Here is a 26,948-nt window from a genome sequence, read left to right as displayed (position 1 = left end):
GACTGCATCAAAGCCCATCACATTACATAACACTGAGTACTGCATCTCCTTTATCTAATAAGCAACGCTGCTCCCCACTTTTAAAATTTGGAACCACAAACGTGTGCATTAGTGCATTAACGTAAAGAATCGGTCGTGTCGATACTTCAGTATCGATTCGTCCATTTCCGTTTACCAGTCCAGTCCAGTGTTCAAACTCCTAACCAGTGGAAACTTTATTCGCATGACCACACGGAGGCAGTAGGTAGTCTGGGATATATATTTTTTTTAAAGAAATACGTCTCAAAGTGTTTCAGCAAACGCTCAGGCGGCTGCCTCAATATAGAGGCTAAAGGGTGCTGTTCAAGACCAAAAGCCAAAAACCGAGTTCATTTAACCTCATCAAGATCCAGTGCATTCAGGACGGGGCTGGTTTCCAGCGGTTTGGTGCTGGAGAGCAGAGTGCGCCGTGTGCTCAATGAGAGAAGAGGAAGAGGGTGAGGAGGCAGAGGAGGGTGAGGAGGCAGACGGGTGCTAGGGGATTGGAAACTCGCGAGGAGCATCGATCGCTCGAGCCTGCGCCACCGCGCACCTCATCACACGTGGTGTGCCTCCAATGGAAGGAGAGTGATTCAGAGGCGTAAAATACACGGGAGAAGGAGGCAGCTATAGCCTATCGTCCCCCTCCTCCCTCCCCACCACCACCACCCCCCAGTTGCTGGACTCCGGAAAATGGAAGTTATTTTTGGACGTCCAAAGTAGACTGGCCATTGTGTACGATTCAGAGTTAGAACGTCGAAAAGATGACCACAGGCAGAAGTTGAGACTTTTTGAAAGAACTGTGCTGTCCGCGTAAACGAGTATAGCCAATAATCCGGAATATTCAGACCTCGTAACTTCAGATTAGCTAAGTAAACCGATAATCTGCCTTCTTCTGGACCATCCTCTCAGTAGACGATTTTTTTACTCTTATTACGAGGCGCCCTACTGCTGGAAATGCCAAACGTGCGGCGTGACTGAAGCGGTGGAAATTACTCGTGGAGAAGAGGAAGAGCACTTCGACCAAAAGCGAGTGAGTGAACTCTTTATCACACCTCCGTCTTGCAGCTACCAGTAATGGTGTTTTTTCATGTGCATTTGTGGAGCATCTTTCGACTCTATCCAGATAGGCGAGTCATTTTTTCTGCTCTGTTCGGTACAATAGATGATGCTTTTTTTGGCTTTCACTTTATTAAAATATAGGAGATGATTAAGCGGCGTATCTCTCCTCAACTCACCACTCATCTCACTCCTCAAATCATCAGACGATTGTTATCTTAAAATGTTCTTTATTTCTTTGGTTTAGCTCTTATGGATGTTATGCTACCACTGTCAGTCAGGAGACAGGTGGATACCTGGTTATTGTACACCGTATACTTTGTGCTGACAAGGCTTTCTTCGTAACACAAACTTTCAACCTTCGCTCAAGTGTTCCGTCACAACCACATAAATCCCGGAATACACGATGTTAATGGTTGCTAATGTTGCTGAAGATACCCGTCGACGAGTGATCGATTTGAGTGTTGTGATATCGTTTACAGCAGTTACGCCACGATAGCATCTTGAGTTTTTCTCCGTTTAATGAATTCACTTTGTTCGTCTTCGCCTGTCCCCAAATTTTAGCTGGAAACCCTTCATGTTGTCTCCATTATGGGCGCGAAAACGGTTTTAATCGCCGTTTTAAAGCAGCTTCATCGATTTGTCTAATAAAAGTCCAGTAGATGCGTGTGGGAGGCTGACCATCGACTCTAGCCAAACTGTGAGGAGACAGCGAGAGTAGGCGAGTTTTTTTTCCCCTGCCTTGTTCAGTGCAGTATCCAACAAATGAAGTAGCATTAGGCTGTACTCCGAATTTGAATGTGCCACTAAATTGTAGACATTTATCTGCTTGGTTGAAATCATTTTTGGGATTTTGTTCTGGGATTAGTCACGGATTATAATCTTAAAAGAGGAAGAATGCATAAAACACGTCAGCAAAGTATATTTACAAGATTTGCCTTGCCTTGGGCTTTTCCTAATAAGGAAGGCCTTTGAATTCTCTAGTTAAAACCAACACACACATGCACAACACAGATTACTTGTGTAAAAAGTAGACAGCACTGCACACTAAGTAGTAAGGCTATTGAGATATTAAATTGTATATATATCTTCACTTGCCACATTTGTGCTGGGAGATTCTATGCTAAATGAATTAACAACCTCTTGTAGATATGGAAAGTTTACTGTGGGTCAGCTTTTTCTCTGTCCTAGACCTGTTTCTGTTTCTCTACAGTACTTGTTGTTAATATCGAATACTGCTCTAACCCTGGGAGAGAAAGTAAAGTTTGGGCTGCAATAGCTCTCTGTCATGCCCCAGTTCTCTGCTTCTGGCCAGAGATATGCTATGAAGTTGTTACATTTATCCTACTATTTCCCCTGCTCACATTAATATCATGCATCTTAACATAGCCTATTTTAACTTTTTTAGAGCCTTCGTAACTGTTGTTTTGCAAGTTGCTACTTGTTATTTGCCATAGTTGATATTTTGGGCTGCAAAATATGTGAGGGATAATTTAGTGGAGGCACTCTGAGGTGGTAGATTGCTGAATTTCTCTTTAATGTCAGTTTTGTTTGCAGAAACTGTTTTCAAAAGGGTTCAGCATCTTTGGACCTATGATAGGCTAATATTTTAAGAAACTCAACCAAAACATCCTGGGTGGAAACAAGGTATAGAAAAATATATCATGCCCATTAGAGAAGTTGTTTACAGAAATATTTGATATAAGTTTTCATTAAATTAGAATGTTTACCTCTGCCTGAATATTTTGTCCCTCATGTAATGAAGGGTGTGTACAAACTACATTTTACACAAGCTATGGCCAGAACACTGGCTGTATATTTAGCCATAGCCTGGACTTCATTTCCTGAAAGTGTCGTTGAGCAACCTCTGTGGTAACCATGGAGAGAGAGTGTTCAAAATGATAACCTCTCTGTCATTTAACTACGGTAGTTGTTCAGTGATGCTTTCGGGAAACAAACCCCTGGTTGGTCTGGTTGCAAAAAACTTCAAGACATGCATGTCTACTGCCTTTATTTCAGAATGTCATTCAATAATCTTGCAGAAAAATACAAAATGTACTACCAGTACTTTTACAAATGATACTCTTTGGATCCTGGAGAATGTTTTGTTTTTCACTTTTTTAAGCCCTAAAAGGGACCAAATGAAGTGACATCTTTCTGCTAGCTCATCTCTTTCTTCAGATCTTCACTGTCTTGTTGTTAAGTGCTATAACTAAAAATGCTGCATATTTTTTGGGTTAGCCCTTTATGGATGTCCTGCCACTGTTGTCAGGAGGCATGCATGCAGGTGGACGCTTGGTTCAAAGGACCTCAGAACGGAAGGAGATCGAGTACAAGTAAAATCAAGGTAGTTAACCTTCTGTGTCCTGGAGAATGCATCTTTACACCATTCCCATGCGACAGGGGCTCCGTCGCTTTCTCAGAAAAAAAAAGAAGGTGGCTAAATGAAAACAGATGGCGGCGCCAATCCCCACGCGGTCGCTGCTTCGCCTCTGCCGTGACCATTTATCACCGTCAGGCCCCCTCCATCATAAAGACTTTACCCCCTTAAAGGAGAAGAGTGCTCTTGTGTTCGCTCTCCGAGAAATTCTAATTTGCAGCCATGAATGGAGCTCTTTTGGAGCTTATTGTCAGCACCTAAAACCAGGTTGAAATGAGTTTCCGCCAGCGGCTTTTATTATTGTGTTAATAGGCAGTAGGGCCTGCATGGCAGTGCGGAAATACGTTTTGCATTCCTCTGCATGATAATTGAAATGTAGTTGTCATTAGTAAGGCCCTTTTCAACTGGGAACATTCGGCAACGCAGCAGCGGTTTGGAGGGAGGAGTTGTTTGTGTAAACATAAATCAGCACCAAAGTGCTGGGAGATTCCTTCTTGTGTGAGCCCCGGCACTCCAGTGAACATGGTAATAGCTTTAACCAGGGGCTGAATGGATTTATTTGCATAAATATTGTAAGCGGGTTTTTATAATTAAGTTTTACAAGTGCAAATCCAGTTTTGAAGCATGCTCATAAGATCGCTGTACAGGCATAATCAAAAGGCCTGAAAAGGAAGAAGTTACTTAGCATTTAAATGGCCTGCACTGGGGTTGTAGGACGATGGCAAGGGGGACATAAATATTTGGAGGATAGCTCTTTCATGGGTGTGGGACACTGTCAACAGATGAGGCAGATTCAGAGGCTGTTTAGTGAAGATGCTGAGGTAAACTGAAGCTGTTCAATTGTCAAGAAACCTCTGGAGGATGAGCAGTGCTGTGCATTCAATTTGGCAGTACCACACCAGGATAACTTAGCCTACAGGCATACACCTTCACAGTCTAGAGTACAGGCCCGGAATTCAGGACAGAGTAAGCACATGTACAAAACAAAATGTATACAGTATTGCACAAAATTAAAAAAAAAAGTTATTTATTTTCAGTGTCAGAAAAAAAGAATATAACATATTTAATGGAAAATTACACAAAAGCCTCAACAGCTAAACATAATACTAACATTTTCAGTAGTTAATGTGTCCACACTTTGCCTTTATTATACAGGGTGATTCAAAAAGATTAATCTGATTTCAAATCACCATATTTTTACAATGGTGAGGCGCCTAGGAACCAATCACATACCAATTGAAAGAGGGGGTCATAGAGTTTCTGACTACCACCGGAAGATGGCTCCCTTCAGTCTGCAAGGAGATTGATAACTAGCTGAGTGGTCTTTAGCCCAGAGGACACAGTGTCCATGATTTTCAAAAAGAATTTCAAATTTTTATTCGTCAGCTCACAGGACACTTTTCCACTTCACCTCATATATGTTTATATGTATATATGGTTTCTTCTTTGAGTTTTAGAGTTTTTTAGAGAACTTGCATTTGTGGATGCAGCACCAAACTGTTTTCACTGACAGTGGTTTTCAGAAGTGTTTTGGAGCCCCTGCAGTGATTTTCACTGGACAATCATGTCTGTCTTTAATGCAGTGCTGTCTGAGGGCCCAAAGATCATGGCCAGCACATACTGGCTTTTGGACTTTTCCCTTACATACAGAGATTTCTCCAGATTCTCTGAATCTTTACTGCTATTTTGTACCGTAGATAATGAAAAACAAATGTTCTTTGCTATTTTATGTTGAGAAACCATTATTCTTGAATTGTTGCACTGTTTGATCGTGCAGTCTTTCACAGAGTGGTGAACTCCTTCTCATCTTTACTTCTGAAGGACTCAGCCTCTCTTGGATACGTTTTTATACCCAGTCATGTTACTGACCTTCTGCCAATCAACCATCAGCTGTTTTTTTTAGCATTACGCAACTTTACCAGCCTATTGTTGTCCCTGTCCCAACTTTTTGGAATGTGTTTTGGCCTCAAACTCTAAATGTGCAAATATTTTTCAAAAAACAATACAATTTCTCAGTTTTGACATTGGATATGTTGTCTGTGTACTATTTTCAATTAAATATAGGGTTTAAATGATTTGCACGTCATTTCATGTTTTTTTTTTATCTACATTTTGCACAGCGTCCTAACTTTTTTGGTCTTTTTATCAGGTATACCTAATATATTGGTAATATTGGTCTTTTTATCAGGTATACCTAATATATAGGTGCACTTTGTAGGTTTAAAATTACCGACTGTAGCGCATCTGTCGATACACAATTTTCAGCCCCCTCTACTGTGTCCATGAATGGAAAAACACTACTGCTGAGCATTTTGTCTGTTTTGGTGGTAGATAGGGATGTAAAAATGCAAAACTGTGATAGTGTGCATTTTGGAGATATTAAAGTGCGTCATGGAGAATGAATGAATTTTCATAAATGATGTTTTTTTATGTGCATTCCAGGTAATATCAAACTGCTGTTGGGTTGTTTTGACTAAGTAAAAATAACTCAACAAAATGCAGCTAACTTACAAAATGAAAATTGTTGTTTTTTTTTTTTTGGCCAAAGCATATAACTCCTATGGTCATTTCATGTTTCAGAGTTAACCTAAGCCATGTAATGGATACAAGTTTTAACATTCTTTAACATAAAAATAGTAGGTAAAGTGTGGAAACTTAGCATAAAAAAAAATGAAATTTTGACTTTACCTCCCAAATAGTGCACTTTATGTTCAATGTGAAGTCATGCATACATGGCTGAATCCAAAGAGGTTCTTTGTTAGACATACTACGCTATTTAGATGCAGTAGCCATTTTTTAAGACCTACATACTTAGGAAGAAGGGAGCCATTTGAAATTCTGCCTGAAATAGTTTGCGGCAGTGTTGCGTTACCTGACCCAAATACTGCACGGTAGTTTTTTTAAAGGATGGTGTTTATTATCTTTTGCAAATGAACCCTTCGAGTATATTAATAATGCCATCCTATGGAATTACATTGTTTGAACGTCAATGTTCAAGATCAGCAAGCCACTCAAGCACTCTCCCTACCTCTCAGCTCTAGTGTCATTAGTAAGTTGTGCAACAATATAATTATAGTCAGCATTTTTCTTTATTTAAATTTTGTTCAAAGCATTGTGAGAATAATGAATATCATGAATCACATTTTGTGTATCATTACACCCGTAGTGGTGCACCATTCTTGGCACGACAGTGATACCAAAATAGTGAAAACATGTTTGTGTTGTGCTGTGGTACAAATGTTGTTGGAGTTTTTATATACTGTGTACATTTTCTGTCCACCCAGCAAAAAAAAACAAAAAACAAAACAAACCAGGACATCTCTATTTTAATTGTAAAATGATGCCTGGGGTGGGCAATCTGACAATATGTTATTGTTATCCTGACAATATGCTTTTCTAAGCATATTATGGACATCGCCAATACCTAAAGAACACTGAGCAACTGCATGCTTCATTACACAGATATCATAATTGGTCATGTTTAATTGGATTAAGTGGAGTGCAGTATGTGAAACATTTTTATTGAATAAAACATTGCAGTTGTAGGTTTATTTTAGTACTTTTATGTGTAGCACTACAGTTCTATTTGGTCTGTTTCAGTTTATCAAATTGCAATAAAACAATATTGTGACGCATAACATGTATGTAAAAATGTCTTCGTGATAAATCGTGATAAAATATTGTTGCCATATTGCCTACCCCTACTAAGACCCATGTTAAAAACTAAGTCATCTTATATATTAAACTAATTCTAATTGTGCCACCCAGAATACCCAGCCGACAGCAGTCCTATGGTCTAAACTGACCGTCAAAGAAGGATTTGAGGATGTTGTAACTGAGAAAGTCAAACCCAGTGAAAACCCTATGTTTTTTTCTATCTATCTATCTATCTATCTATCTATCTATCTATGTATTTATGTTTTTTCTAACTAATAGGTAGTGTGTGTTATGTGGTGGAAATTATTTTTGTTATGCTGATGTCTAAAAAGTTAGAGACTCATCTTTTTCCATGCACAGTTTGTGTCAGTCATCCCATAGTCCTTCAACAGTGGTCAGTTTCTGACCACAGGACCACTTTTGGCTGGATGTTTTTGTTTGGCAAAATGCTAAGAACCCCTGTGCAAAAATGCCTGATGCCTAAAACTCTTGAACCAGTGCAACACACACTACCATGTCACTACCATGTCAGTACCTCCACTTAACTGAGAATGGTCCACCACTCAAATAATATCTGGTCAGCAGTGGTCCTATGGTGGTCTGTTTTCCTTTGATGGATGTGGTTGTGGGCAGCTGATAAATGGTGCAGCAATAGTTGTGTTACTGTCAGTAAAGGTTTACAAACAAAGTGCACAAAGTGCACCTGTATAGTACATTTCTGATAAAATGGCCAACATTTCATCAGCATTTCATGTCTTGTTTCCGTTATTTGGATCTCGTAGACACTTGATGGGTAACTTGAGTTGACTTCAGTGTGGGATGGAAAGCTGGTTCTGCAGTTCGGAGCTTTTGTGTATGGAGGACGACCATTCTGTTCCTTTAAAAACATAGCACACCTGTTTAATTTCTGTATTGTGGCCTGTATTCACAGGTGATTGCTCTAAATTGTAAAGATCCTCACTGCCGCTTGTTTCTGTTGTCAGTAGAAGAACATTTTTGATTTAGTTTTTATTTTATTTTATAAGACTTCCACACTCTTAAATTTGGTGATGATTAAGCTACAAAAGTTTCACTTTGTCCACTTCTTTTACTGTCCAAGTTGCTGAATGAGGATATAAGCTTTTTAAGCTTTTCCCACACAGTTGATGTCCAGTTTTGGGCACATATTGCAGCTGTTACGTTTGATACCATGCTATTTGTTCTTTTGAAAAATGACTCCGGCTCCCTGTTTTCATGCTACAGAATTCTTTGTGTTGCACTTACAGCTGCAAAGAAGGCTACTCTGAACTCCTGACCTACAGATGATGAAGAAGTGGATATATAACCTATCGGCTATAAAAGTTTTTCCTAGGATAGAGAGAACAAGGGGCAAAACCATTAGAGAAAGGACAAATGTGGTTTCTGCGGAAGATTTGCTGTAATATCCAGTATGAAAACATATCTGCTGTATCCTGTCCTACATGCTGCACTCTGTAACCCCAGGTTATGAAAGCAAATAGTGTAAAGTAATTGGACATTGACACAGCTATTGTGGTTTTTGCTCTGTACTCTAGCTCTGTGGCTCTCAGTGTAGGTCTTTAGTACCACATTGTCCCTGCTTTAACACACCTGATTCAGTTGACTGATGATCAAGCCTTTCCTGAGTTGAGTGTGTTACAGTAGGAAAAATGGTAAACTATGCAGGGCATTGGTACTTCACAACCTGTATTTTGAGCCACTGATCTAGCACACTGGGTCTGAAGTTAAAAATATCAATCAGGTTAACCCTTAAAAATCTAAACCCTTAAACCCTTAGAAATCTAAAATTTACTTCTGTTTTGCTATACTTTTAAAACGTAATTACATTACATGATTCATTATATAGTTGGTATTACACTATATACACCAATCAGGCATAACATTATGACCACCTACTTGTTTCTATGCTCATTGTCCATTTTATCAGCTCCGCTTACTATATAGGTGCACTTTGTAGTTCTACAATTACAGACTGTAGTCCATCTGTTTCTCTGCATACTTTGTTAGCCCCCTTTTACCCTGTTCTTCAGTGGTCAGGACCCCCATGGCCCCTCACAGAGCAGGTACTATTTGGGTGGTGGATCATTCTCAGCACTGCAGTAACACTGACGTGGTGGTGTGTTAGCGTGTGTTGTGCTGGAACAAGTGGATCAGACACAGCAGTGCTTCTGGAGTTTTTAAACACTGTGTCCACTCACTGTCCACTCTATTAGACTACCTTGTCAGTCCAGCTTGTAGATGTAAAGTCAGATGATAGCTCATCTGCTGCTGCACTGCCATCCTCTAGTCCTTTATCAGTGATCACAGGATGCTGCCCACAGGATGCTGTTGGCTGGATATTTTTGGTTGGTGGACTGTTCTTAGTCCAGCAGTGACACTGATGTGTTTAAAACTCCAGCAGCACTTGAGTTCAGCACTCATACCAGCGCAGCACACACTAACAAACCTCCACCACGTCAGCTGAGAATGATCCACCACCCAAATAGTACCTGCTCTGTGAGGGTCCATGGGGGTCCTGACCACTGAAGAACAGGGTAAAAGGGGGCTAACAAAGTATGCAGAAAAACAGATGGACTACAGTCTGTAATTGTAGGACTACAAAGTGCACCTATATAGTAAGTGTAGCTGATAAAATGGACAATGAGCGTAGAACAAGGAGGTGGTCATAATGCTATAATAATAATGCTGATCAGTGTATTTATATGTGTGTGTGTGTATATATATATATATATACATATATGTATATATATATAATCACCATCAAATTGAAGATTAAAGCTAATGGTAAATTAATGGTAGAAGTGCAGACTCAAACCTGTTGAGACAGTATAAAAGACTAAATTGAAATGTAATTCATATATATGTGTGTATATATATATATATATATATATATATTTATATATTCACATACATACATCCATCATCTAAACCGCTTATCCTTCTGGGTCGCGGTGGGGTGCTGGAGCCTATCCCAGCCGTCCTTGGGCGAAAGGCAGGATACACCCTGGACAGGTCGCCAGTCCATCGCAGGGCAGACAAACAGACATACGCATTCACACACTCACACCTAGGGGCAATTCAGCATGTCTGCATGTTTTTGGACTGTGGGAGGAAACCGGAGTACCTGGAGGAAACCCACGCAGACACGGGGAGAACATGCAAACTCCACACAGAAACGATGGTCGCCCAGCCAGGAATCGAACCCAGGCCATTCTCGCTGTGAGGCAACAGCGCTACCCACTGCACCACTGTGCTGCCCCTATATATATATATGATGTGTATTGATGTGTATATATGTGTATATATATATATATATATATATATATATATATATATATATATATATATATATATATATACGTGTATATATGTATATATATATATGTATATATATATATATATATATATGAGTTACATTTCCATTTAGTCTTTCATACTGTCTCAACAGGTTTGAGTCTGCACTTCCACCATTAATTTACCATTAGTTTTAATCTTCAATTTGATGGTGATTATCTAAATCAGGTAAACCATATGGGCTACAAATTGCAACCCTTTTGGGGGAACATATTTATACTGTTGGTTGCAATCCTTTGCAGTCAATAACTGCTTTAAATCTGCAGCCCATAGACATCACTAGACACTGGGTATTCCCTGGTGATGCTCTGCCAGGCCTGTAATGCAGCCATTTTCAGTTCCTGCTTTTTTGGGGGGTTTTGCCTTCGATCTTGTCTTCAGTAAAAATGTTTGCTCAGTGAAATGCAAATCAGGTGTATTTGACTCAACCAGTTAAATACATTATACCTTTTGGCCATGAAATGCTCTATCTTTACTGTATTTAGTATTATATTTTGGGTCATTCTCTTGCTTTAAGCTAAAGTCCATGTGGTTGATTCTGAGCATATCATCAGTAAAGACAAGTGAGCCATTTCCACAGTGTTTCACAGAAAAAAAAAATTGTAGGCTTTGTATCATGAGCAGTTTGTGTTTTTCCTCTTACCATCAGTTTTCTAGAGGTTAACCCTTAGAAACTGCATTTAATGCTAGGGATAACACATCTCGTTTTCATTTTGTGTTAATGATTTCTCGCTTGAAGCTTATTGACATTGACATTGGCTCATTGAAAATTGTTTTCAATAAGCTTCAAGTATATAACAATAATTACTTTTACTTACTGAAAATAATTACTCATTGGGACTTACATTACTACCATTGTTTTTGATGCTCATTTTGAGAGACAAGAGCAACAGGCTCCAGATCCACAAAAAATCTAGATCTTTTGTTAGCTCTGTCCTGCTTATTTTTGATCCTTCAAAACATGAGGATTGTTTACTAAAAACTTGCTACATTGTACTTGTAGAATGACTGATGTTAACTGGAGTTTGTCATGGATAGGGTGTGACAGATTGACTGAATTCAGCTGATGAGAGGCCAGATCTACCCTGGCTTGCTCAATTTGATGAGAGAGATATATGACACAGTGTGACACTGAAAGTTGTAGGCCAGCAAGTTAATAGCTGTAACCTTGCAACAATGAGGCGGAGCAAATAGGAAGTCAGTCATTAAAAGCTAAAAATATCCGTCAAGGTGCCATGGGAAGCCTGCAGAGGGGGTAGCAATTAAGGGTGTGCATCACCAGACAAAACCTTTTGCAACTTTTCAATGGAGTAAGCCAAGACCACATTGACCCTTTGACCACAGGTCTGTTTGGGGAGGCAAACATACGACCTCAGTGGTGTGGGGTGCATATGTGCAAGCCAATGTGTGAGACTTGACGTAATCCATTAGATACGTAATTAATCACTTGGTGTCAAATGACAACTCAATAGTCCAATTTAATAGTGTATCACTCACTGTTTATTTAATTTTTTATAATCACTGTTTATTTCATGTGTTTATATTTTCTTTACTTTTTGAATTGTTTTTTAATCACTGAATCCATACAGCACTTTACCGTGATTAACAGACAAATGTAACAAATGAAATAAATTACAACAAATTAACAAGTTAGGGTTAATTAACTAATCATTACCCACACAGACATACATAACCTTTTAACCAGAAAAAAATATTTATTTATTTTACTCAAGTACGCTGAATGCATTGGGACATTTTAAAATCTTAAGACCAATGAAGATGCAGTAGCTAATCCCTATGTGTTTATGGATAATGGACAAGTATGATGCATTAATGAAACATATGGTTGGTCCATATGGGAAAGTTATGGTGACAGTCTTTTTTTCCAGAAACAAAATGAAAGGTTCCATATGCAGCAACATTAACCAAGTGTTTGTTCTTGTCATTACAGTGTGTCCTTTATTCCAATGAGGTGGTAACCATGGTGATTAATCAGCATATAATTGAAACCATGAATATTCCAGTCCAGATAAACTTCAGAACCATTCAATAATATGTTTAGACAATTATATTAAAGGGACATTTGGTAATTATACATAAAGATATTCCTGGCATTCATAGCATTTACATGATTTAATTGTTTACTTTTATTAAACTAGGCTGTATATCAACATGGAGCAAATCACAGAATACACAAATGAAATGAAACAAAGGTTCATATACCTTTACAAATCAGGAAATTGCTGTAAAATTGTTTCAAAGAGCTTGAAATTAAAAAAAAACTGGAGCTGTGATGAACATTACTGGAAAATATTTCACTGACTGTCCCACACACAATGAGGAGAATGGTTTGACACGTGGACAGTTGGAACTGGCTGCATCCTAGGATCATCATGTCTCCAAGATTACACCACATCCATGACAAATTATTTGAAAGCGTTGCCAGGAGAAAGCCACTGTGTTCATCGAACCAGACATGTTTGTTAAACATCAGAAATATCAGTGTAGCTTATTTGGAAGTTGCAACAAGTTTCTTTTGTCATATGAGACAAAATTAAACTTTTTGGCAAGAGATAGTTTTGGAATAAAAATAGTGAAAGTCATACAGAACACTCCACTATGAAGAAGTGTTGGATCTAAAATGTTTTTCTCCCAAAAAAGCAGCTGTGTCTTTTTAGAACAATGGGATCATCAAATATCAGGACATTTTAGCTCAAAACCTGGAAGCCTCTGCCCAGAGGCTAAGTTTGGGTCATGGCTGGACCTTCTAGCAGGAGAATAATTCAGATACATGCCTAAATAGTCAATTATTCAAATTTTATGTAACAAAAAAAAATACAGAAACGCTGTAAAACAAATGCTTGCCAAAGGGTAAAATGTCAACATATTCCCAAAAATGGAGGTATAACAAAAATGCTGAATTGCACTACATTTTGGTTTTAGACAGAATGCGCAACCTAGAACTGCAGTAAGTGCAAGAATGTACATAGCTTATGTTTGGAGTCATAAGTTGTGTGACTATGAAGTAACACGTCTGAAAGTAAACATACCCTATGTAACAACATGGTTTAGTGTAATTAGTTCTTGGCTGGCCAGCCTGGGAGATAGATGAGATAGCTAACCAGCTGAATGACTGCCTACAGAACATTACGAATAGGACTTTCAGTTGAAGTATTTTCTGAAGGATTCACTGAAAAACTACAGGACAAACAAATTATCTGTTACATGCACCAGTTCAGTTATCCTCTTTTATGTAGAACTGCCATAAGTAGCATTGAATCCAGTATGGAGAAGTGAAAGTATACCTCAGTTAGCTTGGTAACGTAATATACAGATTCCAATAGAGAGGCTTGTAGAAATTATCATTATAATGATATAAATCAAATTAAACAAAGAATTTTCAAAATCCACTTTAGAACTCGTGGGACTATGTTAGCAAATAAAGGTTTTAGTTGTTTTCTGCACTACTGCAGTTATCTACTTAGCCGTCTTGTTGTTTGTGTTTTTTGTACATCAGTAAGGTGGTGCACTTCATTGAATATATGTTGCCCTCTGTGCTATATTGTTTTTTTTAAAAAGATCCACCTCATATCTTTGTCAAAGATTTGAATTTCATATTAAAAATATAAGTAAAATGAATAGCACCATTAGACTTCATAGAGAAGCCCAGCATAACTGCAATATCTCTGGAGTAGATAAAAATTACTGAGAATTAACATGTAAAAAAGTGGCATTCTTGTAGTATGGAATGCAGATGCCTTAATTCTAATCTAATATTCTTGTGGTATAGAAGACACTATCAGTAAAAATGGAAAGGTCGAATCCATACTGTGGAATAAAGTGGAACCTGCAAAGGAATACAAAAAGCTAGATTGCTGGAAAAATGAATGGTAATTAAATAAAATAGTTCTTTTAAGTGATGCCATGTAAGAACCACTTTTGGCTCCCTAAAGAACCTTTCTGTGACAGGTTCTTTATGGAATCTTTTTGTAAATGAGATGTGTGATGTGCAAGCGTAAGAAGTGTAATTTTAGGCAACATCTAAATAGTATAAAGTTTCTAGAACCACGATGAGGAAATCAGTCATCCAATACAAGTGAGTTTTATCCTTGCCAATAAAAAAGTAAACTTCACAAGATGGGCATGGGAAAGTTTTCCCTTAATGCAAGTCCTGGAACTTTAATTGAGATGATCAGTTAAAACAGAACAGGTGAACTGTAATTCTGTGTGACAGACTTTAGAAGTTGGAGTCTACAAAACCACTTTAGATAAAAGTTGACTGTATTCTCAATGCCAAGAATCTATAAGAGGCAGCTCTAAATGTAGCCCTTTAAAAGAGTAGTTATATTTTTGTTAGATGTTTTTAAAACTCCTACAGCATCTTTCTGAGGTGTCCTCACACGCCGAATGCAAGAGCCAGATTAAAATCGACTAATGAAAATATCACCTATTGTTTCACATATGGCTCATTGGCACATACATTTTCATGTCCAAGTTACAGATATTTTAAGACTAATGAAGCAGACCTAACAACAATCCTGTGGCGCTCTGTTTACACTTGTTTCGCCCACCACACGCTTTCCTTTAGCATCTGAATTTGAAGTGGGCTTTTGCACAACCTTCTCTGGGTGTTCCATCTGCTGCCTTGTTGGCTGCTACTTCTTCTACTTGGCTGAGCAGAGGGGTGTTGAGGAGCGGGGAAAGCAATCTGTGTGGTTCTTCCCCAGTTGCCTGAGACCCTACAGGGAGGAAGCTTACTGCAGAAGCGCTTGCCATGAATAATTTTCAAACACCTTGTTTCTGCTCGTTTGCTTCCATCACTAGGAGCCACTATTCCTGCTAAGGGGCAGCTGAAGACACACTTTAACTTGAAAATGTACCTTGAAATTACTAAGGGATGCTTTCTTATTGCTTGTCATTGTATTCGTCTGCGGGATGTTGAGAGATTGCATGTTTTTCAGATCTATAATTATAACCTCTGTGCTATTCATCATTTGCAATCATGTGAACGGGGCCCTTATGGTATATTGTTCCTGCAGTGAGGCGCTCAAGTGAAAGAGAAAATATGGTGCATTCAGTCACTTGATTACTGCTGGTTAGGTGTTGCTTTCCATTGCAAGTTATACTAGGGCTGGGCGATATGTGTCATGATATTTAGTAGGGCTGGCATGAAAAGTATTTTGCAGGTTTAGAGTATTCAATGGGGTTTCTGATCGAGTATTTGAGTACTTATTCCCCAATACTACCCTTGAAATTGTTTATAGTTGTATTTCATAAATAACTAATTTTAAGTAGGTTTGTTCATTTCAGATATAGCACAGCACTAGCAGAAGAATAAACACAGAGGTAGCCATGATTTTGCTATTTTTTTGCTCTTTATTGAACACACTGGCAGAAAGGAGTATATCCAGAACTCGAGGGGAAAGTCAGCCCTAGCCACCGGCTTCACCCTGACAGTGATCCCCCCCACACACAAAAAAAAAACAGTTATAACACTGCTGAAACTTTATCAAATGTTTTGGTAGTGACCCTTTTGATATTGACAATTTTAGCTATTACAACATAACTCAGATAAGCTAGCTGGTACGTGACTAGCAAACACAATTTTGAACAGTTGTACACACAAAGTCATAATATTTTTCATTAAATCACAGAAAAGTTTATTTAATTGCTGAAAATATGTGTTTTAGTAGCGACAGTTTTTAATGTTACACACTGATTTTTAGAATTTGGGACACTTTTACCTCAAAACAATGGGATCTAACTGCTCACCACGTGGTGATGAGAAAGAAGGATGCTCTTCCTCATTTCCTGCTATAAAATGCAGGTGTTTTTAAAGTGAGAATGTTATTTACATCGTTAAAAAACTTATTTATTTATTTTTTACTTCATAAATTAAACTCATGATAAATCTAAATATTTCACCTGCACTTTAAGAGAAAAAAAGACCTTTTAAAAAACAACATTGAAAAACAAACCAAAAAATGTAAATTTAGGGATTAGGGTGAGATAGCCACCTCCCAATAGAAGGTACCATAAATTATTATTTTGCATTCATCTAGCTTATTACTAAGTCACTTAATGCATTGAGTTTAAATAGATCATAACAATCCTTGTAAATATCCAAAGTCTGAAAATCTAATTGTTAAGAGATGCCTAGTTGTGATGTTAAAATGCCATTTTATTCATTTTAATGCATTTGTAAGCCTGTAGAAATGTTTGATTCATTCCCAATGTAATAATAACAATAATAATAATAATAATAAATAATAATAATGCATTATAAGTATTTATGTATGAGCACTGATATCATCATGGGCAGAAATGTGCATGGGAAATATTGGATATTGGCATTGGCCCACAATTTCCATATTTGTGCATCCCTAGTCTAAATCTATATATATTTTTTTTTAAGCATGCAGTTGGCCAGTGTTCTAGAAGTATGATGACACCTGCAATGTGCACAGAAAAGAGTATTGTGATGTAATCTGTCTCATCAAAAAAAATTATCACATTCACCCCAAAACTCTATTTTCCTTATCCAAGATGTTCAGTTGCATTGTACAACAGCAGCAGACCAACAGTTTGTTTTATAATAGTGTGAATGCGAGTGTATCCCTTGGTCATTTTTTGTCCCTTGATGACTCACACATTTGGTCATTGCTAATGGTACAGTAATTACCATTCACTGCACTTGCTCATGGCTATGACATATCAGCTGGATTTGGATCTCGCCACTTCTGCTTGTTACCATGTGTTGTTAACATGTGCCACAAGTCATGTCAAGAATAGAAAATGGTTGATGTAATATAAAAATATGTCACAATGCACCATACCACAGGTAGTTAAGCTGTAGCTGTAAGGAGACATTCCATATGATAACACTCATTTTGCACGCCACCCCCATGCACACACACAGTGCAGCCTTGCCTTTCTGAGCTTGGTGGCTGGTGGGCTAAGGAACCAGCCTGCTGGCTGTGATTTTATTAGAGCTGGCTTAATGGTGCCACGGTGGCTTTATGCTTTACCTCTGTCACCTGGATACGGATGTCCAAGTCTGCCATTCAGCTTGAAAGTGCTGCACTCTGGGCATTTCACAGAGGCTAATTGTGTGCATTCAGCAAGATTGTGGTGATCCTGGACCACTGCATTTCTCCTTTTATTCTCTGACTATAAATGTGTATGATATTATATAATAGAGGTGTAACAATGTATTGATACTAGGGGTGTAACAGTACACATTTTATGATTTTTATTCTCAATATGGGGGTTGTGAGATGACATGCTTTTTGAATCGTATACAGTTGAATCCCTGCTATAAAATCTATCATACTTAGAAAGGCCTCTATATTTCAGTGTAACTTAATTAATGATATCCTTAAAAGTGATAACCACAAACGTAAAACAAACGCATATGCACAGCTTCTCTGCACTGCACAGTGAATGATTGGCCTACCTTGGATTGAAATAGAGAGTAGAGAGAGCAAACTTGAGCTGGAACAACCAAAATCATCCTTGCATTTATCGCTTATTTGGGAACACTCCTGTTTCCCAGTGGAGTACTATAATAATGGGCAAAGTTTGCTTCTTGTTTGTTTTTACTGTTCCACCTTAAATTGAGCAGCAAATACATTCTCCATTTAAAGTGGAACTAATAATTCAAATAAAAAGCTGGTGAATAGGAAGCCAACTTTAGCCTCATGGATAAAAAACAGGTGAAACAAATAACTTGCTCTCCAGGGATTTCAATAGCTTATGGTTTGCACCTCTACTCAGTAGTAGAGATCTTGTTATAAATTTACTTGTAATGCTCAGTTCATTTATTTTAAGATGCCTCATAGACTACAAAATAAACAAACAAAAAACATTTTGGGAATTAGTAAAAAAGAAATAAATAAATGCAAAAGTTATGTTAGCATTGATTTTCAAATTCTATATGAAAATTGTGCCATATTGTGATGTGTATTGCAAACTTTGTGTATCATTACACCCCTACTTGAAACGTCATAATGTATTGCTCTGAAGGTGGCAAGTCATCTGCATCAGTTTTCAGATTGTTAGAATAATTGATTAAAATAATAGTCTATAAAGTATGCTCTATTTATTCGGTCAAAATAAAATTCTTGGGCTATTTTGGAAAGTAAAATGCTTGGGGTGTTTTTATTGCCTGTATTCCACACTGTACACATATAGTGCTGCTATAGTGACTGTTCTCACAGTAATCTGATCTCATATAATCAAAACAAGTTTTCACTCTTATTATGTAATGACATTTTGGGAATCATTAAAGATTTAATCATAATTTTGTATCAATTTTGTTCAAATTGTTTATTTAACATTTCAAGTATTTTTTGTATACGAATAAGTTATTAAATGATATATAATACACTGAAATTATTTACTTACAATATTTTTTACAGTATTATATAAATATTAACACAAATATTTCACTACTTTTGAAATATGAAGCTTTCTGGATATTGATTTTATTTTAAATTCATTCTTGATACTTTCTTATTTATTTTAGAATCAGCTCCAACTCAGTTTCTCATTGTAAACACATCCAAAATTTCTTAATCTAAAATTTCTTAATTTGTTTACAGCTTTCTACAAATTATGTATTATTAAGCTGAGAGTACCAGCATCACATTAGAGCCATTTTATCAGCAACTGTTTTTTGTATATTAGACAGTGATTTTAAACTTTTGAATGGTAAATGCACACTTTTGAATGTTAATGTATACATAACAATATGATAAATTGCAGATTTGTATTATTTTAAAAATCCTTTACATCTAAACTTACTTCAGAGCCGAAAAGACAGAGTGCAGTGCATCTATCACACCTATAATTAACAATATGTAAAATCAGCCAAAAATTCAGAAGTAAATAGGGGCAAATGTGTTTACTGCTTGACAGACAAAGGAGGTGTGTACATAGCCCTGCTGAGGGTGAGATAATTACTACTAGAGCCATATAATCATTCCTGGCTACTAATCAAGTGATTGATGTGCGGCAGAATTCGTAATAGTAGGCATTGATTTTCCTTTATGTGTGTGCATGTGTGGGAGGGAGTTGGCTTTGGATGATCTTGCAAACTGTCATTGTGAAAAAAAAATCTGTGTTAAGTTTTTACCACTTCTGAAATACTTCTGGATGCATTTCTGTGTGCACAAAATAATTCCATGTGGTGCTATGTTCAAAGGGATGTATGATCATTCATTTACATATTTGGCCCATTTATAACAGTTGTACTTTTATTTTGGCTTCATTTTGTTAATCATATTGATGATCTGTGTGCATAAATTGTTGTATTGAAAGAGGTATGTAAAATTGATGTGCAGAATTGGAAGTAGCCATTTTTTGTTCCAAACAGGTTTAGTAGTTTCCAAGTTTATTCTTATTTTGGCTGAACTGTGTTCCATTTTTTTGACATAAATTTATGTCAGCCAACTAATTACATGCATGCTTACTTTACTGTGTTTCCTGTTGCTACTTTGGTTAAAAAGTGCCGGAAATAAGAATGGTCTTTGTGACCAGTTTTGCTATTTGAATATTTGAATTTCTAAATGAGTAGTATCAGAAGGTACTCTGTATTGTGTCATTGCATGATCTCTTCAACTTAGCACAACATATACCTGCATATACAAAACCAGCACATATATTTTAAATATACACTCATGCACATTATATAGCAGTATTTAGAACCATTGTAATTGGCATATATTCTGAGTATCAATGATAATGCAATTTTTTGCTAGTTTTCAATGTTTTGTTAGTGCCAAGATAACAATGGTGTATATACACTGGGTTTAATATTACTTTAGTTTAATAATGGACATCTGAAGCTTGTAAGACATGCAGATAACATATTCTTCACTTTGCAGTTTCTCTGTGAAATGCTTAAAGCGCACAGTTGTGTGCAAAAGTTTGGGCGCCACTGCTCAAGTTATATATTTGTTGATTTTTTAATTGAAAAGAAGTATACACAACCTCTTTAGCAAACTAAAAAAAACACCATTTTACTGCAAACATTAATTCACGTTTGCTTTTAATTTGATTAAAAATAGAAAAACAAAACTAATTGTGGCATGTGCAAAAATCTGGCCACCCTTCCAGTTGGAAAGTCTCAGAAATTAAGTCATAAGGCCTTAATTGATTAAGTCAGGTCAAAAATTGTCATTAGGAATTTACAGCTGATGGCGATTCCACATTCTCTTTAAACCTTGATAATACTCAACAACCACTGGCTGCTCTAAGCAGCTGACTGAGGATCTGAAAATGAAGTTTACTGATGCCTAGAAAGCAGGGTAAGGCCATGAAAAGAAAAGCACTTTCAGCTCGCACTGTCCAAAATGTCATTAAGAAATGCCACATAAGGGGAACTGTGGAAGTCAAGGCAAGATCAGGAAGCCCAAGAAAACTCTTATATAGAACTGATTGTATGCTGGCCAGAAACTCAAATCAAAACCCCCCATATGACAGCAAAGGACCTACAGGAAAGTTTACACACCATTCTGTTGTGCAGTGTTGCTTGCACAAACATGATTTGCATGGAAGAGTCATTAGAGGGAAACCTTACCTGTAATCTCAACATACAAATCAGTGTCTGAAGCATGCAAAAGATTAACTAGAGGCATTTTGGAAACTAGTTCTGTGGAATGATCAAGTAAAAGTGGAACTTTTGATGTTTGTGATGTGCAATTTTCACTCGATTTTCACCATTGCTTACATGGAGAAATGAGTCAACATCTGATGTTTATCGTAAATGTAAGCAGTTTTTGTCCAGAGAATTTTGTCTCTCTAAGGACACATGCACACACACATGAAAAAGCCAACCAGTAATGTCAGTAACCATTACTCTGGCATAGAAATGATTCTGCTGAACAGAGAACATCACAGCAACTTTAAAGGAGTACTCCAGCATTTTTCATCCTTATCTCTGCCTGCTATATCAGTAGCATACTTTAGGTTATCATGGACAGGAATTTAGAAAAATACAGACAACTTGCCTCAGCTTCCATATTAATGTGAGCCAGTACATGAATGCTGCATTTACTGTGTTGCCAGGGACTGCTTTGGCAAAAAAATAGTGCTGCAAGTTAGAAATTGCCATTTTAACCAGTTTTGCTATTTGGATATCCAAATTAAAGAATAGTATTCAAATATCCCAATGAAAAACTATTTTGTATTGTGTCTTTTATATTGTCTGTATTAAGTAGCACAACATGTTCCAATATATATTGTGAATATATATGGACATTAAGTAGCAATAAAGTGCGGTCGACCAGTTATCAGCCAGGTTAATCATCTGATTTGATATTTATTATTTTGCTGATAATCGATATATATTGTGAATATATATGGACATTATGTAGCAATAAAGTGGGGTCGGCTAATAATATGATTCGATATTTACTATTTTGCTGATCATCGAAATCTCAATTTTAACTTGGTTTCTTGCTAAAAATGTAAGTTTGAATTATGTGAGTCTCTAATGCAATGCATGAAAGAAATGCTTATTTCTCTGTCCCACTCATAGACTGATTGAAACAAGTATGATGTGCCAAGTACAACCAATCAAAACTTCAAAACACCATCTCAGTGTCCCACCCACAGCCCTGTGGATTGGTTGAAACCTGAACCACATGTTGAGCAAAACCAAACACTCTTTTCTTATTGCCTGCATTTGTGAGAGACACAGGTAACAAGCAGCGTGTCTATTAAAAATAAATAAATAAACAAAAAACAGCTGCGCTTGTATTTTTTTCTACATGGAGCAGTGAGGACATGCTGAGGTTCAGCGCTTTAACGCAGTCGCGTGGCAAAAAGCACAACTCACTCGGCAACAGCTTCACTCACTCGCTCTCGTGCACACAGCTTCATGGATAGACTTTAGAGACTGCACAGTTTTCATTGTGATGCGCAATCCACTTCAGCCAAACAAACATGACTTGAGCAGGCTGCTCAAAACCTACCCGAAACAGCACATTTATTTGGTGACAGTAAGCTTACTGTGGATGGGAGAAAATGCCTGCACAGGTTCAAGCTTCTTTTTCATAGTTTGGTTACATTCTGGCATCTGCAAAGTAACTTTGGATATTTGTGCCTTTTTTAGAACTGTTTATTTGGCGGATTTATACATTACATTTAGAATGTTAGCCTGCGTACTTGCTTTACAAATAATATTACAGACACATGGAAATGGACTGAAGGCTTAATGAACTAGTCTTTATGGGAAAAGACAGGAAAAAATCCGCAATTATAATAATAATAATTATAATAATAATAATAACAGCCATTAGATACAAGTACTTATCACACTTCATAGCTTGAATAAAACCTTTTTAGGGAATGTTGGGAAACATTTTATTGTATTTTATTATTTTAAAGATCTGTTTATATGATTTTTTGTAAGTGAATCTATTTAAACTTTATTTTAAAAGATGTCATTACATTTTTCTCATCATTATTTCCAAACATTTATACTGTCTGGAAGATTATTATATTTATTTTTATAATGCTCAGATGTTTAGTAGTAGAAATTGTGTTCCTGTAATTTTTCAGACTATAAGCTTCAAATTTATGGCAAATGAATACCGACCCTATTTGTGACTACCTCTACAATATTGATAATTTCCACCAGTTTTCAATGTTATGTTAGCTCTGAGATAATGATGCTGCACATTCACTTTTCCAGTGGGTTTAATACTACTTATGGTACTTCTAACGTGACATCTGAAGCTTGTCGACCATATCCATATAGGCAGAATACTGCAAATACTGCAAATACTGAGGAATTCCTTTAAGATGAACCATGTGCAAGAGAGAGCGAGAGAGCACATGACGCTTTGCTCTCTGTTCCTTCTTCTGCATGCTAATGAGCGACTCATGAGAGCCTGCTAAGCGGCTGTTAATTGGTGTGACAGAGCTCTGTGGTACTTCTATCTCTTCCTTCTTCTTTTTTTCATTGACTCTCATCCTCTCTCTGTCTTTCTCTCTTTCTCTCTGGATGGCTAAGTCTGGCATGGAATGAGGCCAGCCTGTGGTTTGCTGCCCCCCCCTCCAGCTTTCTCTCTCCATCTCACTCCCTCCCCCCAGCTCACAGTCCACAGCTAGCATGGCTGGCACGAAAAGCCCCTCCTGGGTTACATACCATGGAAACACAGAAACACAGCTGTACTCTCTCGTTCTCGTCAGTTTGGAACTTAGCGCCACAGCTGATATAGGAAACAGGTTAGTGTAGCGGCTGTAACGTGAGGAGTCAGAGCTGCTCTGGCAAGCAGACAGATCATATAGCATATGCTCCTCAGTTATCTGGCCCCATCTGGGAAATGATCTGACACAGATGATTAGTCACCTTGTGAACGCAAGCTTTGTATGATAGATGAGAATGTTTTATATGATATATATGAACTCATGAACCTTCACTTCATTGTCTGTGTTAGTGGACCACAATATCACAATTGCAATTTAGTTGGAATGTTCACAAGCAAGCCTCATATAACAAGTGATGAAGTGTTAAGATTTTAGTTAGGGCTTACTGCCCTAGCTATTCTTACCAATTTGTGAAATCCCAACAGAATCTTTAAATAATTAATTTCTATCAATTTCACTTCTATCAGTTTTGTTTTTTTGTGTTATTGTTGATGTTTTTGCATACAGTGCTTTGTTGATTTTTGACTGACTGAAAATTCCAGTAAGTTCTGTGTTGTTTGTTTTTGCTCTGATGCTTTTGCCACTTGCTGCTGATGGTTTACACAGGAACAGATGTATAGTGGAAGGATTTCCACTTTTTCCATTCTTTATGCTCCAGGAGCATAAAGAGTCTCATTAGAAGCATCAGTGGATCCGTGTCTTTATTTGTCTAAGGCCTTGTGAATCTCTGCATAAATGTCAGCCACTACCTGAAGCAAGCTCCAAAATACAGAGAGTGACACAGCTGTGTGCGTGTATGTGTGTGTGTGGATATGGGTGCTGTGTTTCAATGTCTTTGATAGGATGAGAAAAAAAAGAAAAACATGAAAATTCTTCCATTTTTGGGAACACAGTGCAGCCTCCCTTAAGGGAAAATACAGCTTTCACTTCAACAGTCAAAAAACTCCTTTTGGTTATCTCTTTTGGTTGGTTATGGGTTTTTTTTTTTTTTACCAAATAATTAAATGAAAATCTGCCTAACCTCTCCCTAAAGCAAGCTATAAGCAAAATATGAAATTACAACAGCACCATTCACTATTGTTAAATAAATAAATAAATAAATGAACAAACAAACAAATAAATAAATAAATACAATGAAATACTAGTAGCTGCTTACATCACAGCTGCACTGTAAAGGCCTATTCAAACAAACAACACATTTACAATAAAAATGCAGAGGTTAAAGAAAATATATGGTGGAGCAGAGCTGAAAGGCTGAGGAATGACGGTGAGTACATTACAGGAAATGTATAAAACCATTTTTTATTTTATCTAGGTGAATCCTAGTCTGTTCATGCCCACAAAGAACCGCTAACTGTTAGCTTTACTTGCAATGAACAATACTTTTTAATGAGATGAGCAGCAAACAAAAGCAGAGCCTCAAATTTTCCCACTGACATTCAACATGTTCGGAATTGCTTGCTGTTCAGCTTTAGCTCCTATGAGGTGGTAGAACTGCCCATGTGGTTGATATTTTAGTTGCAGTGCTTTGATGAATTAATTGTTGCTGGTACTAAAGTAATCAATTTCTTCGTCCTCTTCCATTTTCCTCCTGTTTTCAGAGTGTTTAGTTCAGTCCAAAAAATTGCAAAGTGTGAATAGGCTTCAAGCCTGTTAGAAAACAGCATTCCCATCACTGCTTTTTCTATATAGTCCTACAAAAAGAGATTATCTTCTTGTGTAGGTCTACATTACAAAAAGTTGAAGTACATTTCTAATTCCTTAAACTTCATTATGGTGATGCAGGTTTGTTGTGGCTAGTAGTTAAGGATAGAGTGGGTGTTTGAGCTGTGTAATAAATCCTGGTAATTCTTTTTTTCACCCCCATTTTTCTATTTAAAATCCCAGCTACCCCTCATAGTGTAAGCATTTCGTGACAAATGGAATGCAAATCAAATGCAATAACATATCTGCACATTAATGCATTAAGTTAATGTTGTTTCCTTCTGCTGTAAAGTTTCCATTTCAGAGATCAGATTCTGTTACAACAGTGATAGTGTATGTTGTATGTATGGGACATATCCTGTCAAGGTATAAAAGCAAACATTTGCATATGAGAGAATGTTCCACATTTATAGTGCACATTTGCACAATGAATGCAAAACTACTTTCTGATTTACACTGTATGTGCTTGCTTACAAACCCACTCAAGGGTAGTTTCATCTGCACACATTGACATGCTCTACTGCATATTTAGCCAAGCAAAGAACCAGGATCCCGTAGATTTTGGCTGCAAATGATAATCCCTGCACTCTTGATTACTTTCAGCACCTCTTTGTCTGGACAGCTCCACTGCTCTCAATGTAGCATGACAGCTTGCTATGACATAATTACAGGACATATGGACACTGACTTAAATATTCAGTTTCTTGAAATAGGCACTGTTAGTTCGATGTTACATGTAATTCCAAAAGAGCAGACATCACTTGCCTTCATCTGGTCTCTCTGCCTGTTTCTCTTTGTTTCTTTTAGCAAGGTCTGACCGCATAAAGAATCAGTAAGTGAAGAAGACAGAATTGAAACAAAACTCACTTAAGCATTTTCAGATCCTTTTTTTAGCTCCCCTTGCCAGTGTGGACTGTGTAAGTGAACTGTTGCCAAGCCCTATTTAGTGTGAATGAAAACAAAAAGAGTGTGTCTCAGGATGATTTTGTCCTAAGCCTTGACTGAAATTTATTACACACAGCTGCTGCTCTAGTCAATTCCAAGCTACATGAGTGGGCTAAAAGCACAGTTGATTAGGAATATATTAGCTGAGCTCAGAGCTTTGTATTACATCAAAATAAGTGAACTTGTTTAGGCGTAAAGCTGGTATTATGTAAATAAAACAGCAAGACTTGCCTTGCAAGGTATTTGTGCTTTTATTGGTTTTAAATGCCATGATTATAAAATATCATTAAATAAAGGTCTAGAGCTGTTACCCAATTAAACTCATCCATTAAAATGTACCTTTTTAATGATTCAGCAACGATTAGTAATGATCATAATGCATATTTTAAATTCTCCTATAATAAAACCCCACTCTTAGACTAAGGCACAGAGTGTGGTAGACACATTATTTATTTAGTATTGTATTATATATCAAGTATTGTAAAGGCTTCCAATATTATATTTTTCCAGTAAAATATCTTGGAATTTTTGAAAGGCCAGCATGATTTGTTGTTGTTCAGTTAAGACTAGGGATGAAAATTTTAGAAAATTCTTTTGATCTTTTGAAACATCAAACACATCACTTTTAGGCTTCATTAAGTACAGAAAAGCAGCC

At 37.1% G+C, this 26,948-nt stretch overlaps 1 protein-coding gene across 1 annotated transcript in view; it reads left to right on the top strand.

The window, feature by feature from the left end:
- Positions 1-362: 362 nt before the first annotated feature.
- The window catches only part of il1rapl2 (interleukin 1 receptor accessory protein-like 2), a 354,577-nt gene continuing 327,991 nt past the window's right edge, over positions 363-26,948 (top strand). Inside the window, exon 1 of the mRNA XM_036569190.1 lies at positions 363-1,051. The gene's annotated coding sequence lies outside the window, so the exon portion shown is untranslated. The remainder of the gene's footprint in view (positions 1,052-26,948) is intronic.

Source organism: Colossoma macropomum, unplaced genomic scaffold, assembly GCF_904425465.1.
Source record: "Colossoma macropomum unplaced genomic scaffold, Colossoma_macropomum, whole genome shotgun sequence".
In the NCBI taxonomy this organism is placed as follows: Eukaryota; Metazoa; Chordata; class Actinopteri; order Characiformes; family Serrasalmidae; genus Colossoma; species Colossoma macropomum.
This window is presented reverse-complemented; position numbering and strand designations above follow the sequence as displayed.